We start from the raw sequence: 16,470 nt of genomic DNA, 5'->3' as shown, positions 1-16,470 counted from the left end.
AATACCCCAGAACCATTCTATCCAAATCAGCACTCAAGGCCCTATTCTCACTGCTCAAGAAAATGTCACTTAGCACGGCTGCCACTCTCGAGCCAATGCAAATTGTAGATCGCTGTGTGTAAGCCTTATCATCCCATCCAACAAACGTCGACAAGTAAAAGCCCAGCAACTCAAGAAAACTTCCAACGCTGACACCACACCTGTTAATGAAGGCCAATTCATCATTCTGTTGTGTGATGCAAGGCTCACCAGATGCCAACAAATGAGCATGGGGAACGGAAGAAAACAGATCTACTGCTTCAATGCTGAAAGCCGTGCACTCGCTGGCATTTTTGGTGCTAAAAATTCCACAACTCTGCTTAAGTCACTGATTAGATATGGGTCTCTCAAAGAAAGGGAACTCGGATGTTTTTATAGGAAACAGGATGCTTCTTACTGCCATGTGTGGCATTCAGTTTCTATAACACAAAAAGGAATGTCAGGCTTGCGCGTTTTCGCCATAAAAAATGGTCTAACAAGGTCCCCTTTTCCCTGCCAACGGCTGAAGACAATTCCTCCAAATTCAAATTCTTTAAGAGGGCAATAGCTTCCTTCTTGACCTGCACACGTTTAAGCGCTGCAGAGGCGAAATTCTTAGCTATCGCATTGCATGCCTTTGCGTATAACTGGTCCTCAAGTAATACCACAAAGAACCCTTCCTTGTCAGAAGACAGTAGTCTAAGGCCGTTTGATACAAAGAAGTCCACCAATGAGCGAACAGGTTCCCGGCCGGCACGCTTGTTCTTAAACTGCAAGAGGGATAGCACATTCCTTTAAACACGGCGAACTTCTACTCTCCTGGGCACAATGGGAAACCGACCGTAACGAAGCTAGCTTTTCAACCGGTTTTAGCAGTGGATCTAAGTGCTGTTTCGAACCCAACTGCAGGATGCGCTGGCGAGTGTCCGGAAGGTTCCAGTCCCCAAGAACCAACACCTGTCTTTCCTGGACTGGCTCATTTTTTCTTCTTGGTAAAGACGTCCGCAGATAGTTCCGAAGGAACTACGTGAGGCCATCCGCAGTGTTGCACCAATCAGGAAAACGTCTCCGTCCACTGCCGCAAACACCACACTGAACTCGAAGACAGTATTTGATGTGGCTTGCCTGGTGGTGCCACTCCGAACGCAAGATGGGACACATACGTCGCGTGTGACTGGGAGATTGGTGTAGCCAACCACAGATGGCCTGAAACTCCCTTGGGCACAAGGACTGTTTGGCATGCCAGAACGAAACCATTGCTCGGCAGAGGTAAACAGCGATTAAAGACGTCAACAAATCAGTGTTAGGTAAACAAAGGTTAGCCCACATAAAACAACCCGTTGAAAAAGTAATTAAGTGCAGCAAAAGGGAAATTTGGGTCAGTTGGTTTGGAGTCATGGTAAATAGCGCAGGGAACGAGACAAGGAGCAGAAAGACACGGTACGAATGCGTACTGATAACTGAATGTTCATTAGGACAGAAAAACAGAAAACAGAGATCAGGGTGCACCATAAGCACATTACAAAAAACAAAAATGGAAAGAAGAAAGTTGAAAGTGGGCATTATCATGTTGTGTCGAAAAAATATCACTTATGTATGGACTTTCTGTCTCATATTTGCGTAATGTCTTGTTCTTGTTCAACTATGTTGACGATTATGAACCCTGACACCGGACTTGGATATTCGGGTTTCACTGCGGGTATATACAACTATTGCGCTGCTATTGGTTCACTTTGGCCGAGTGACTGATGAAGTTAGAGATTCAGACCGACAAAGAGACATACAAACCGACCGAAGTTTCTGTGCTTAGGTAGCGGAAGAAAGACTTCCGTCTTCAAAAGGAACTGAATTATTTCCGAGGGATGGCTGCACTGGTACTTCGTCCACGCTCTCCTCGTTGTATTTGGCAGCGACAGGTTCTACGCGTCCAACCTGAGACTTGATTCCTTGTCTCAGCACACCCGACACCACCATCGACGTAGCCGGTGTCCGACTCGTCCGACCACCATCGACTCGTGTCCACCATCGACGTAGCCCGGATAGAGACTTCTTCCAAAGCAGTCTCCTATGTATGCTTTAGGTTGCTTTTACCCGGTTAGTTTCTCTTTACGTTTTATCTCATTTCTAGAGGTGACGCAGCCTCGTCGGCAAGTCGCGCGGGCGTTTCTCAAGCTAAGCGTTAGGACCCAGCTGCCCGTACGGTGGCGCGTAGTTGGAATAATCCGTAACGGAACCTGCTCGCGTTCCATTTAATTCGCATTATTATACATAGCTTTCTAAGGAAGTTCGGCCGGGCCAAATATTTAGGTTCCAAATTACACATGAATTCCAATGACTGAAGTTCTAATTTACCATTTTTCAGTGTGTAATGGTTCCAAACGTCTGCAGTGAAGGCGTGGGTGGTTAGGTTTCGGTGTGTTCTTGGCGGGCGAGCACAAGAACTCCGGAGAATACAAGGGTATATCAAAATTACGAGGCACACTATGGCACGAGGCGTTCGTACGTCGGCTTTCATTCGTTTGTTTGTTTGCGTGCTTGCTTTGTTTCCGCACTTGCTTTATTTAGGCAAGTTGAGGTCGTTCAAGTACAATTGCCCTTCTCTTCTTGTGGGAATGGGAAGACCAACGAAATGGCAATGTCGTGTGCGTTGGTGGAAACGTAGAAATAGAAGTTTTCTTGAGGGCTGGCAAATATCCTAATTTAGACCAGAATTCCCCTTTGGTGTAAGTATATGTTGACGTCGTGTCAGTACATTAGATCTGGAAAGTGTGCGCTCAGCAACATCTTTCTTTTAACAATTACATCTTCTTAAGTGCGTTGAGAGGAAATGTGACCAGAATACTTGATTTATGTCGCCAATGTGGTCAGAAATATCTGACAATTGTGCCTTTTTCTCGGTGGTGGTGCAGGTTAATCCCTTTTGGTGGCGTAGCTCTCAAACGCATTCATGGTGTACTCATAGGGTTAAGCTGCTCGTTGTTACCACTATGCAGCGATTGATACTTGACACCGTATTTTGGCGCTAGTTTTTACCCGTGTTGAATACCTAGAAACTGCGATGCATGAGTCATAGCAGCCTCGAACAGTGAAGCACGACGAATTTTTCGGGTTCGTATTTTTGATGAGACCGCCATCTCCGTATGCCATAATTGTCCAAGGCTGGACTTCACTTTCCGTGATGAAGCGGGAGACAAAAACAAACGTTCTTGAAGTAAACACTTTCCTCACCACCCAGTGTGCCTGAAAATAACTTTAATTTAGATCTTTGAGAATAACTTTAATTTAGATCTTTGAGAATTTTTAATGAATGTCGAGGTAATTTATGTCTATAAAAAGGAAATAAACCACAAGATGTCATGAGAACATGGATGCTGTTCGTCTCATCCGAGGTGGTGGAACCTGTAAGAAAAATGCGGTGAAATTGTGGAGAAAAAAAAACTTACAACTTTGTGCAATTTGCGGTAATAAAAAGGTATTCTTCTTGAGGTTATTTTTGCCTTTCCGTATTCTCCAAGTTTACCAGCTTACTGTAGAGCAGATAAGCTATGAAGAGCAGGTATGCTAAGTGATGTACTCATAACTATGTACTCGTTGAAATAGATCCTGTACCAAGCTTTTCCTTACGTGCTGTTAGTCATACGAACAAAGTACGTATAGCGGTAGACAGTATATGTTGACGTCGTATCAGTACATTAGATCTGGAAAGTGTGCGCTCAGCAACATCTTTCTTTTAACAATTACATCTTCTTAAGTGCGTTGAGAGGAAATGTGACCAGAATACTTGATTTATGTCGCCAATGTGGTCAGAAATATCTGACAATTGTGCCTTTTTCTCGGAGGTGGTGCAGGTTAATCCCTTTTGGTGGCGTAGCTCTCAAACGCATTCATGGTGTACTCATAGGGTTAAGCTGCTCGTTGTTACCACTATGCAGCAATTGATACTTGACACCGTATTTTGGCGCTAGTTTTTACCCGTGTTGAATACCTAGAAACTGCGATGCATGAGTCATAGCAGCCTCGAACAGTGAAGCACGAAGAATTTTTCGGGTTTGTATTTTTGATGAGACCGCCATCTCCGTATGCCATAATTGTCCAAGACTGGACTTCACTTTCCGTGATGAAGCGGGAGACAAAAACAAACGTTCTTGAAGTAAACACTTTCCTCACCACCCAGTGTGCCTGAAAATAACTTTAATTTAGATCTTTGAGAATTTTTAATGAATGTCGAGGTAATTTATGTCTACAAAAAGGAAATAAACCACAAGATGTCATGAGAACATGGATGCTGTTCGTCTCATCCGAGGCGGTGGAACCTGTAAGAAAAATGCGGTGAAATGGTGGAGAAAAAAAACTTACAACTTTGTGCAATTTGCGGTAATAAAAAGGTATTCTTCTTGAGGTTATTTTTGCCTTTCCGTATTCTCCAAGTTTACCAGCTTACTGTAGAGCAGATAAGCTATGAAGAGCAGGTATGCTAAGTGATGTACTCATAACTATGTACTCGTTGAAATATATCCTGTACCAAGCTTTTCCTTACGTGCTGTTAGTCATACGAACAAAGTACGTATAGCGGTAGACAGTGTGTATAGGAAAGCTTGAATCTAGAGTGTAAATTATTAGCAGAACGAATGTAGATTTCAATATGTCAGCAGGAGAATATTAGTTGTGGGCTTAGAACATTTGTTGGTCGTTGAAGGGATTGTTACACGAATTATTGTAATTAGAACACGTTCAACATGAATTCTTACTCTCGCGACGAATATACGGCGATTCTCTGCTTTCTATACTGTTTCAGTTACTCACACAGGCAAATCTCATTCGTTGGTGTCCGCTTTACGAATAACAAGCGATTCCACTGGAGAACTACGATTGTTGGCACATTGTGGGAAAAACAGATTCAAAACGCCTTTTTCGCGAAAAGAAACCGCACTTGAGAACAGAATACACGAAGCCCTAATTACGAAGCCACAAAAAGCGGATCACGCGCATTGCCTGCTGGCTGGCGTACTTACCCTCAGCCTCTGGCGCGGCCGTCATGACGCCGAGTCAGTGGCGCTGCCGGAGCCGGTGCACCGAGCAGGGCTTCCAAATATTCAGCGGCGCTTACTGCATACTGCAGCAGGTTGATTGATATATTAATAGAATACAGAATGACGGCCAGTAATCCCACCAAGCCGCCGAAGTCCGTCCATTCGAAGTCTTTTGAAGTTTCCAAGCAGCGACATTTTGTATGGCTGTATACCTGGAAGTGACAGACCAGAACAGTGTGTTTGAAGGATCGAATAGAGGGCATTTGAAACCTCTAAATGTTCCCTCTCGAGCATAGGTTGGTTAATCTGCATGAGAACACAATGCTATGCGAACGGGTGCTCAAATAGAGACGTATTGCCCATACATTCTGCAATGCTCCATATGAGCATACAAAATATAAGTGCTCCATCGTCTCCATGGGGGGAATTTTTCTTTGTGAGCAGTGGGCATTGCTTTAAAAGTTACATAAATTCGTTGTTTACTGCCCTCAACTGATAAGTGGTAGTCCTTATAGTTTGGCTATTTACAGATTGTTTGAATATTCGGTTGCAACTCAATGCAAATAGCCACTTATGTTTACTTATGTTTACTTCACTTGTGTTTACTATAAAACAATGTGCGCAGCCTGCACTAGTGGTGTAAGTTTAGAGTCAACAGCGGAGCTTGCGACCATTTAGTTTTTACGTGGCTTGGCTAAGTTATCCCGGGTTATGCTAGGTTTGCTAATTTGTTGGCAGACCTGCTTAAGCCTTTCCTAGGTTTTGTGGTGTTATGCTAGGCTTGGCCAAGTTGTTTCTACGTTTCACGAGGTTTGCTGGGTTATGCGTGGCTGGGCTAAGTCTTATTGTCCTTCCGGTCGGTCCCCCACACATCACGTCGGTTCCGATATGGGAGCACACCTCATTATCCACCAGGTGAGTGAGTGAGTGAAAAAGACTTTATTAAATGCCGGCAACAGACGTAGTGTTGCCACTACGCCCGGACGGAGCCACTCGTCGGTCCTTTGGCCACTCTACTAGACGGGCACCGTCGCTACTTACTGCAGTGGTGGTCGCCCCCTTCCCCGGAGGGAGGATGGCGCCCCGCAGCTTTCACTCCGGTGCTGCCGTTCGAGCGCCGACAGGATCTGCTGGACAGCTGAAAGTTGGTCCTCCTTGCTGTAACTTCGCGTGACCTCTTGATACCACGGCGGGAGTTCGGTCCTGGTTGAAGCCTCTACTGGTCTAACCTCACAGTCCCACAATAAATGGGCAGCAGTCGCTCTGGCGTTGTTGCACAACACACATGACACACACGTGTCGTCTGGGTACAGTTCTGGTGATATGTGCCGCATTATGACCGGGGTCAGTAATGAATTGATCTGCAGTTGCCTGAATATTGATGCTTGCTCCCTAGTTAGCTCGGGGTGTGGCGGTGCCATCACCCTTCTATTGTTTCTGTAATACTTTGTTACACCTTGAAAGGTGTCGAACCTATCTTTGGTCTCCATCCACCACTCTGCAGACGAATCCATTACTGTCGCGCGGCCTGCTAATTCTCGCGCTACAGTATTAGCCGTCTCGTTGTGGTTGGCCATTGTCTGTGACACATCGTTCCCTGCATGGGCGGGGAACCGCTTCACTGTTATCCTCCGTTTGTTAAGGTCCACCGCGGTGAGCACCCGCACTGCTCCACTGCACATTCGGCCTTTGGCAAAGTTACGCACTGCACCCATTGAATCACACAGCACTGTTGTTGTTTCCGGGTCGGTGATGGCCATGGCGATGGCCAGCTCCTCGGCATTCTGTGCTTCACGTGTTGCGATGCTGGCTGCTGTTATTGTTTCCCCTGTCTTTGCATCAATGGCCACAGCCGTGAAGCATCTACGGTCACTGTACTCGGCTGCGTCCACAAATCTGATACCGGGCACGTTAGAATGTTGTTCAAGCATGACTTTTGCCCTAGCCACTCTTCTTTCCCTGTTGTGAGTAGGGTCCATGTTGCGGGGGATAGGATAGACCCTGGTTGCATTCCTGATGTCAGCCGGAATATCTTCTTGCTTGTTGAGGTGCCGAGTGTTTGACACCGTTTGCAGTCCTAGTTTGGCAAGGATGGATCTGCCAGTCTTGGATCCCTTGAGGCGCTCGAGTTGTGCTACTCTCTGGGCTTCACTGATTTCTTCTAGCGTGTTGTGAATACCGAGCTCTAGGAGCTTCTCCGTGTTTGCCAGATTGAGGACACCGATAGCTGCTTTGTACGCGTTTCGTATGGCAGCGTTCAGACGGTTACGTTCATGGAGTAGCCATTCGTGGAAAGCCGCGGCGTAAGCAATGTGGCTGATTGCGAAGGATTGGATCAGCCGTAGCAAGCTGTCCTCTTGCATACCAGATCTTCTATTTGCCACTCGCTTAATGAGCTGCGTAGGTGCCGCGACTTTACCAATGAGACGGGTGACAGTCTCCTTGTTTCTATGGTTCCTCTCAATCAGGAAGCCCAGCACTCTGATCTTTGTGACCTCAGGGATCGTTTGTCCGTTGTTAGTTCGTAGCTTGATGTTGCTGTCTTGCTTCAGCCGTGTTGTCGGGGGAATAATCAGTAGTTCTGATTTACTCGGGGAGCAGACCAGGCCCGTGCCTTGCAGTTGATCTTCTATGGATTCTACAGCTTGTTGCAGCGAAGATTAGATGTGTCCATCGCATCCACCTGGCACCCATAGTGTAATATCATCCGCGTATATCGTATGTCTCACTTCTGGTACTGTTTCCAGTCGTCTTGCGACGCCAATCATTACAAGGTTGAAGAGTAACGGTGAAATCACCGACCCTTGGGGAGTTCCTACACTTCCTAGCTTTCTTTCTTCGAGGGTGTGGTCACCTGCTTGTATCTGTGCGGTGCGCTCCGAGAGGAAGTCGCGTACGTAGTTGTACGTCCGTGTTCCCATCCGCAGGGCGCATATCTGGGAAAGGATTGCAGAGTGCTTCACTTTGTCGAAGGCACTCTGCAAATCCAGTCCAAGTATGGCCTGGTTGTCCTTGGTCTTGTTGTCAATGATTTCCGCCTTGATTTGTATCATAGCGTCTTGAGTGCTCAATTTGCTTCTGAAACCGAGCATAGAGTCCGGATATAGGTTGTTCTCCTCTAGGTACGTTTGCCATCGATTCATGAGGACGTGTTCCAGCACCTTCCCCACGCACGATGTCAGGGAGATTGGGCGTAAGTTCTCGATGCCGAGTGGCTTGCCTGGCTTTGGGATTAGAATGGTCTTTGCTGTTTTCCATTGTTTTGGTAGTTTGCCTTCTTTCCAGCACCTGTTGAACAGGGCCGTAAGGCTGGCTATCGCCGGTTCGCTGAGGTGTTTGAGCGCCTTATTTGTTACTCGGTCCGGGCGGGCTGCTGAGGGGCAGTTCAATTCCTGAACCGCCGTGCGAACCTCCCAGACTTCAATGTCACTGTCTAGGTGAAATGAACGCAGAGTGAACCTATGCGGGGGAAGCTAGGTGATTACAAGCTCCGACGCTGACTCCAGCATTTTACGACTAGTGCTAGCGGTGCACATTATACCCGCTTTAAAATTAACCAATTTCGCTCTACTACTTTAGAAAAAATCATATCAGGCTTTTTTTTCCTTCTAGGTGGTGCAAACTGCGGGACAACACATCCTTTTTTTTTTTCTTTTGGGTGAACATGTTATTGTTCCCCGCCGCCGCACACCCCGTATCCCTTGCACCATTGGGGCGACCCAGTGGTTACGTTGGCGGCTTCACAGCGTAAAGGTCCGAGGATTATTTCGCAATATCTCTCAAACCACATGTTTTTTTATTGAGATGCGCACTCCTCACCCTTGCTTGTAGACTCCTTGCCTCATCGCGACTTTCCCTAAGAACTCTTGGACTACCATTTTCAACCTCTAAACTTCGCCTACGATGATAGTTTTATGGTAACGCTCCGGGTCGGGACACAAAAGCTTCAGCGGCTCGGCTGTTAGAATAATATGAACAGCATATCCCTTCAGATGATTACTTAGGAAAGACAGTGATACAGTGATCGGCAAACAATGCACTTCTTCCACGCTTTGGGGTTATAATGGGGCTTGAAATCAGGCCAGTGAAAAATTGACCTTTAATATAAACATTTAGTCGCTCTAGTTAAGCAATCACGTGGGGTTGTAAGATGTACGATACACAATCTTTTGTCATAAACTGCTGAAGTTTGCATGGTATCAAAACTCGGAGATAATTAAAAAATTTTCTGCGTTACATTTCGACTGGGCTTATAGGTGCCTTTTCAGAAACATGGCCCAGTTGTCTAAATCATCGGATGGAAGAGCCGGCATTATTACTGTTGGCTTCACTCTGGGGATTCAAATATGTTTCTTCTCTTTAGAAATGCGTCATTGTTGCCCTAGCAGGTAAATTCAAATCGACGTACAAGGTTCTGGATAACTCATAATATTAATTTATTTAGCGCTATATCACGACATAAAAGTTCTTGAAAAACAATGGCATTGCCAAGTAAGGGGGTTGGGGGGAAGCGCCAGTGTTTAATGGATATTGTCCGCCGTATGCTCGAGGAATCATGTTGGTTAATGTTCAGAGATCAGTTGGGCTTTTGTTTGTAGGGTTTAACGCGCCGACGCAACGCAGGCGATGAGGCGCGCCGTAGTGGAGGGCTCCGGATTAATTTTGACCACCTGGGGATCTTTAACGTGTGCCGAAATATCGTACACACGGGCGTTTTTGCTTTTCGCCTCTATCATACAAGCGGCCGCCGCGGCCGGAACTCGAACCCGCGGCTTCTTGCTCAGCAGCTCAACGCCTTAGCCTCTGAGCCACCGCGGCGGGTATCAGTTGGGCCTTTACAAATTAGAAAAGGAATATGCATGCATGTACTCTCAGTGCAAGTTATATCAATATGGCGATTTGGAGACACACATACCTAACGTTAGGTAGACACAAACGTGCTATCGACGCCTGCCCGTCCACATATAGCTATCATCGTCACACCAGTCAACATCGTATTAGGCTAGGCTGCATGTCATCACGTGTTTCTTTCTCCTGTTCCCGATCGCGGCAGTGTAAATAAAAGCATTGGTGGTATCTAGGCCATGGTATCTAGGTATCTAAAATGGTATCTAGGTATCTAGGTATCTAGTATCTAGGTATGTAGGATGGTATCTCGGCCTAAGTCTTACACTGTATAGCGGCGGAATCGTAACCGGTAATAAAAATTGCTTGTATCTGGCTTGAGTTTATTCCAGCGTTTCAATTACTTCTGGCGTTGCGGCAAAATGGACGTTGTTACTGCGCCTCTGTGTCATTATATTATATTATGCCTAAGATTCTAAGGCTAACGTTTCGGGCGAAAGCAGCTACGCAGCACAGTTAATAGAGCCCGCGCCCACCACGTAGGACCCCGTAGAGGGAGGTTCTTGCGTTATTCTTAGCGCGCAACCTGCGAACTATAAGGTAATACATTCGTTTTCTATATGGGAAATAATCACTTCCCAACTACGTACCTGGAGCATATTTTGGGAGGTATTTCTGAAAGGTGTGAAATACGGCACCCAGGGGAAGAGGTCCCGTCTAAGGTAGGCGCTGGAGACGTTGAGAATAGGTGTCAAATTTAGGTGCTCATGACGGTTCAGCTTGAGATTATTAAAAGCCAGCTGTAAAGAGAGGAAAACATAACAAACAATGATTTTCTAAAACATAAATTTTAGGAAATCATTACTATTACCCGTTTTAACACACCGAAAGGCATACAAGTCCGGTCAGAAGCAAAGTGCAAAAACTGGTGCTTTAGCGCTACTGCAGCGACATCTATGAAAGCTGGCGATAAACAAGATACCCAAACGGCCGTCTGTGAGATGGTAGCAGCCCTGGTCAGCGCACTATCTTTAGATTGAAGGCCCTGCTCTGGATATGTATTGTCGATGTCACAAAACACGATTTAGTGGAAGAATGGAAATTTTTGCCTAGAATATTTGTTGCCTCAGTCAATAAAATGTTGATTTTTTTTCGGACAAGCAGTAGGGGCACTAAAAACACCAAATCTATCGAATAAAGAAAATTTGCATTTTGCCTGCACGGCCACTTTAGGCATCTCAACACACTTTTGGGGAAGCGCCTTAAACGACCTGTATAAAGAACAAAGGATATCTATAACACCAATCTTGAATGCAATTCGTTTTTAACCATTGTATGCGGAACCTGAAACCCAAGCTTAAAATGTACTGCTGTATATATGGCAAATATTTTTCTCTTAATTTTCCCTTTCCAGATGACAAGCCATGTGAGTCTAGGAACACATGCGCAATACGAACCTCATTCGCGATTCCGGCCAGCAAGCCATTCCGCAAAAGCCACACGGCGAGCACCGTAAAGCAGAAGGTAAGGACGAGAGCAATGCAGAGGACGATAGCGCAGAGGGGAAACAGGAGAAGCCATGCTCGGTGCGGCTGCGATAAGGCGAAAGCCAAGAACCTGACAACCTGCGAAGAATAGGTATTTTTACACGTGAACTTTCATCGTTTCTTCTTCATTTTAAGTGTAAAGAGAGCTTAATTTATAAAGTCGCGCAATAAAAGCCCAGGGACATCCTTGACCGGTATATGAGGACCTATATTAATGCGATATATGGGACAACAGATAATTTCCTGGTTGTGTAAAATGCTGTGGTAAAGGTGCTACGAACGCTTTAAATGTATCTTAACATATATGAATGGGTATGGTAAATGTTGCTAATATGTGGAACCCATGTAACGTAATTGAAATCAAGTATCACTAGTTGAACGACAGAACTTTGGACGTAGATCAGCATCGAAGAGAAATATGGGCTAATAGAATGCAAGATACCTAAACTAATCCAAAACTTGAGTCACTGGGCATTTTATGGTAAAAAAAACTTGAAGACCCATTTCAGCCTTCATAAATAGTTTAAAGAAGATAAACATGGAACAGTTTTGGGAGTTCTCATGAATGGGAGATCCCATTTCGGGAAATAAGCCGTACAATCCATAAATGTGCCGTTATAGTGGCAATTAGAGGGCGGCCTTAAGCACAGCTTGGCAAGTATCGTCTAGGTTTGAATATGAATGTATGTAAAGTCGTGTTCTTGCAGAAATAACGCTATGGGGGGCTCGAAGAAAGAGGAGATACTACGAATTACTGAACAACTACACCAGTAAGAGCACTGGATAGCTGGGCCTAGTAAGTATACATAAATTTGTGTCATCTGTTCTGAGAACAAATGTGCGTCCATTTGGATGGTATTTTACTACCATAACCGCGGACTGTTTGAAAACGTCATGTCTATTATGCGTGTCTTGGCAAGAGCATTGAGGCACACTTTTCTGGACCAAGCCCAAAGAATGCGATGAATCGGCCCACCTTGCACCTATTCAAACAGGCGTAATAACAAAGACGAGGTATCATGCGCATATTACCCTTTTAGGGCAACAGGCAGAAATGTGCGGGATAAACAGTAAAAAGCAGTGGCTTCCAAGGGCTAACATAAAAGTAAATATAATCACAAGCAACCGCCGTAAATCTAACTTCAAATATATCAGTCAGAATCAACACCGAGAGTTAGGAATTGTTGACTGTGATGAACATTCGGTGGCGGCTAAATAGCTTCGCCATTCACTTTGATCATAAGAGTCACTCCAGCGTCAGCTCATGCGCAGTGTGGGTCGCGCATGCTTGCCACAGGCAGGGCATGGTACCCGCGAACAGACACCGGCAGCACTTCAAACCTGCTGGCAGGCCGGCTGCTATGGGGGCCGCTAAATCCTCAAGACGAAGGTCACCCATAAATAAAAAAGAACCACGCGGGGTATGACGCATCTTCGAACCCTTCTTTTAGATGCGACGCTCAGAGCATCTCTTGTCGGCGGCCCTGTCCTTCCTGCGTGCGTCCGTTGTTGTCCGCGTGCGTCCGTTGTTGTCCGCAGCCACTCTCCCGCTCTCCTCTCTGATAGCGAACACTCTATCGCGAGGGGCATTGGATTGGATTCGATTGGATTGGCTTGGCTTGGATTGGCTTGGATTGGATAGGATTGGATTAAAGTGGATTGTGTTGGATTGTGTTGCGTCATAGCCGCGGCAGACGCACTGGCGCCGGCGTGTGCCCAGGTGAGAGCGTTAGCGGCCCAGCGCGCTCTCACTCCGCCGGTTTGCGGTGCTGCGCATGTGCAGTACTCTCTCTCTCTCCGCAGTCTCGTCTCCTTCGGGCGCGCTGCGCATATAACCGGTGTGCCGCTCTTCGGCGGCCTTTCGGTCGACGATTGCTCTCCGCTTGCGCTTGAACCCCCCTCAGCGTCGCATCACACCTGGGTTCCCGCGAGGGGTGGTGGGCGCAGTTTTTTTTGCTCACTTGCTTTGCACTAGACTTACTGTCGAGTGCAAAACGTACAGCTACTCTAAATAAAGCGTCCACCGACAATGTTTGTTCGTAATGTTCGCAAAGTGACGTGCTTGAACTATGAGCAGTGCATCTCACTTTGCAAGCCACAACTGGTCATTGCATGGTTTTCTTGTGATTAGTGTGAATGAGAATAGAGCGAAATATTGATGATTTTTTTATTAGGATACCCCTGAACGCAATCGTGTGAAGCGATATCGAGGATCCACCAGGGGGCCAACCGATGCGGGCGAGCTTCAGATCGGCTCCACGAAGTACCCGTCCTCTGACACACCAAGTTGATGCAAGGCCACAAAACCAGTACTGGTCGACAGACATTATAAACGCGATCACCGGGAGACCAAATTTTTTTCAAGCAAGCCATTGTGTCTCATTTTGCAAGCCCGGGAACTTTCGAAGCGGCGGCCGCTACGCTAACCCTAAATCAAGGGTTAGCTGGCCAGCGGCGGCTACACAATAGCGTCCTTGAACCAAGGCGTTCTCCGAGGCCGCCGGGCTTTTCGGCGCTTCGTTTTTCGGAAGATTACACAGCGGTTACTGAATCAAGATGTCTACCGCTATGGGCGTAGAAGTGGATGACGTGGAAATTTCGCCGGATCAATTCACTCGATCTCACGGTTGGAAAACCGCGGGCGAGCAGTTCAAGCAAAGCGGCGCGGTGAACCCAAGCCTAACGCGTAGAACCCAAGCGAGCCAAGGTGGCGCCAAGGCCACGACTGACGTCAGCAGTCAGGCCACTGACCTCTGTGGCGCCACCCGCAACGATCTACGTCAGAGGACGCAGAAACGAATCAACAAGGGCAAGCTGTTGAAGGGCGCGCGGCTGCGGCCGCGCCCCCTTTAACGCCCTTTAATAATGCGGCCTCGCGGCGGACTCCGAGTGAGCGAAGTATCCCTGCCCGAAGGTAGCCGAGCCATCACGACGGCAGCGCAGGTCAGCGCCATTAAAGCAAGAGACGATGTAATCTGCCTGAACAACCAGCAGAACATTATAATCGTGAGCACGCCGGTGAGGGAACGAGCGGACAAGTACGCGGCCGTGCAGTGCATCGACATACGCGGCACGTCCCACGCGGTGAGCACCTATGAGTCCGCCCCTCGAGAGACCGTAAAAGGGGTGATACGCGGCGTCCCGTTGGAGGACACGGCCAATGAAATTAAAGAATTGGTAGTGCACGAGCACACCCCGACGGCGCTACAAGCGAACCGGATCGGGAAGACGATGTCCGTAGTGATCGCCTTCGCGGGCCACAAGGTCCCGAACTACCTCCGCTACGGAAACGCTCTCATGGAGTGCACCCTGCATCGGAAGCAAATCGACGTGTGTTACCAGTGCGGGCACGTCGGCCACCGTATGGACGTGTGCCCAAATCCTCAAGACCCGATATGCCGGGGTTGCGGACTGGCCAACCCGGACGAAGACCGCGTGTGCGACCCCAAGTGCGCGCTGTGCGGCGGCAAGCACCTGACCGCCGATCGTAAATGCAAGGCAAGATTCAAGACGCCGTACGTGGTTCGACGCCGACGATGGGAACGGCACCGGGCTGAGGAAGAAGACTACGGCTACAGTGAACAAGCGAAGAGAGGTCATTCAGGGCGACCCCAACGCAGCTCCTTGTCGTGGAGCCAGTCGAGAACGCCGACCCGCGGCAGCGGACGCCAAAGCCGCCGCCGCTCGCGGTCCCGCTCCCGCGGCCGAACGCCATCATCGGCCGGCCGCAGGGGTGGCGGCAACCGCCGCTGGAAGACGGCCGGAAGAGATCCAGGCTTGAGTGGAAGACAGAATGCTTCACGTTCGAGGTCCGGGGCAAGTTCCTGGTCACGGGCCGGTTCGAGGTCCCGGGCCAGTTCGAGAGTCGCATCCACTGGACGACGAGGGATTCTCGCCGAGGAAAAAAAATCACGCCATATCCACGGAATGAATGATGATAAGTGTGGCGAAGCTCGAGAGGGGGAGATCATCGGTAACCGTAACTCTCCCGTGAAAGTTCGCCCATTACATCATTAAGAAAGACGTAAGACTGTGTGCGTACATTGTACAAATCAACTTTTATTTTGTTCTTTTATTTTGTTCTTGTTCGTTTGTTGTTGTTGTAGGGTTCGTGAGGCTGCAAGCAAGCGCTCGTATCGGCAGGCAAACCCCGATGCAGTGAGAGCTCGCGAGGCGGCTGCAAAACGCATCAAGCGAGCTCAGCCCGAAGCTGCCGACGCGCGGTTTAAGCGTGACTTTCTAGACGAGATATTTAGGGCGAACTTGTGCCCGAACAAGACGAGAGGAAACGAGCAAAGGTCCTTGCGTCTCGTTCGATCTCCGAGAACGACTGCCTGCGTTCGTGGCGTGATCTCTTGCGTGATCTCCCCCTCGCAGTGCACGTGCGCTCGCGCCTCCGTTGGCGAACACAGACAAGCTCGCACTCCCGGTGCCGAGTTTGCGCTGCCGGTTGCAGCCAGTTCTTGCGCGTGCAACGCGGCCCACTTTGCGACATCTCCGAAAGCATGCGGCGGTGACGTACCACTAGACACAAGGGATGGACAGACCCGTGGCTTTAGGAGCTTCGCCCCTAAAAGGTGGGCTGGACGAACGGGTTTCCCGTCGCTCGAGTAACGTACGACAACGACTTCCCGCCCCTCAATCCCAACCCCTCCTCTTCCCACTCCAACATGAACGTCGCGAAGCAAAGCGACGAAAGTGCAGAACTAAAGAAAATAATGGAGAGGCAGAACCCAAATTCAGGAGCAAAACGCGCAGATCAGAGCGCTTATGAACAAAATAGATGCGCTAGCTAGCAGTAGCTCGGAAAACGGAGTAACCAAGGCGAGTGTAGCGTCGGAAGACGCCACAGAAAAGCAACGAAACGTGCCGCGGAGGGACCCCCTCGAACCACCTAGCGCGGGGTGGGGCGGCGAAGCCCACGCAAGAGGCACCGGGAACGCAAGAAGTGGTGGACGCCGAAAACACCGTCGACCGCGAGACGGCAGCACCGGCACAGCAGATACCAAACCATCAACACCGGCGCAAGA

At 48.2% G+C, this 16,470-nt stretch overlaps 1 long non-coding RNA gene across 2 annotated transcripts; it reads right to left on the bottom strand.

Moving 5' to 3' along the window:
- Positions 1-4,194: 4,194 nt before the first annotated feature.
- LOC144167314 (uncharacterized) lies at positions 4,195-11,515 on the bottom strand. 2 transcript variants are annotated; one of them, XR_013321947.1, is made up of 3 exons: positions 11,351-11,515; positions 5,031-5,260; positions 4,195-4,331 (listed from the first exon to the last, which is right to left on the bottom strand). It is a non-coding gene; the product is annotated as an uncharacterized LOC144167314 (long non-coding RNA). The 2 variants fall into 2 exon arrangements; XR_013321948.1 differs by lacking the exon at positions 11,351-11,515 and adding an exon at positions 10,544-10,670.
- Between the last annotated feature and the right edge of the window lie 4,955 nt (positions 11,516-16,470).

Source organism: Haemaphysalis longicornis, unplaced genomic scaffold (assembly GCF_048455015.1).
Source record: "Haemaphysalis longicornis isolate Haplotype H1 unplaced genomic scaffold, Haemaphysalis longicornis Haplotype H1 scaffold_2, whole genome shotgun sequence".
In the NCBI taxonomy this organism is placed as follows: Eukaryota; Metazoa; Arthropoda; class Arachnida; order Ixodida; family Ixodidae; genus Haemaphysalis; species Haemaphysalis longicornis.
The sequence above is the reverse complement of the archived record's forward strand: the minus strand, read 5'-3'. Positions and strand labels throughout refer to the sequence as shown.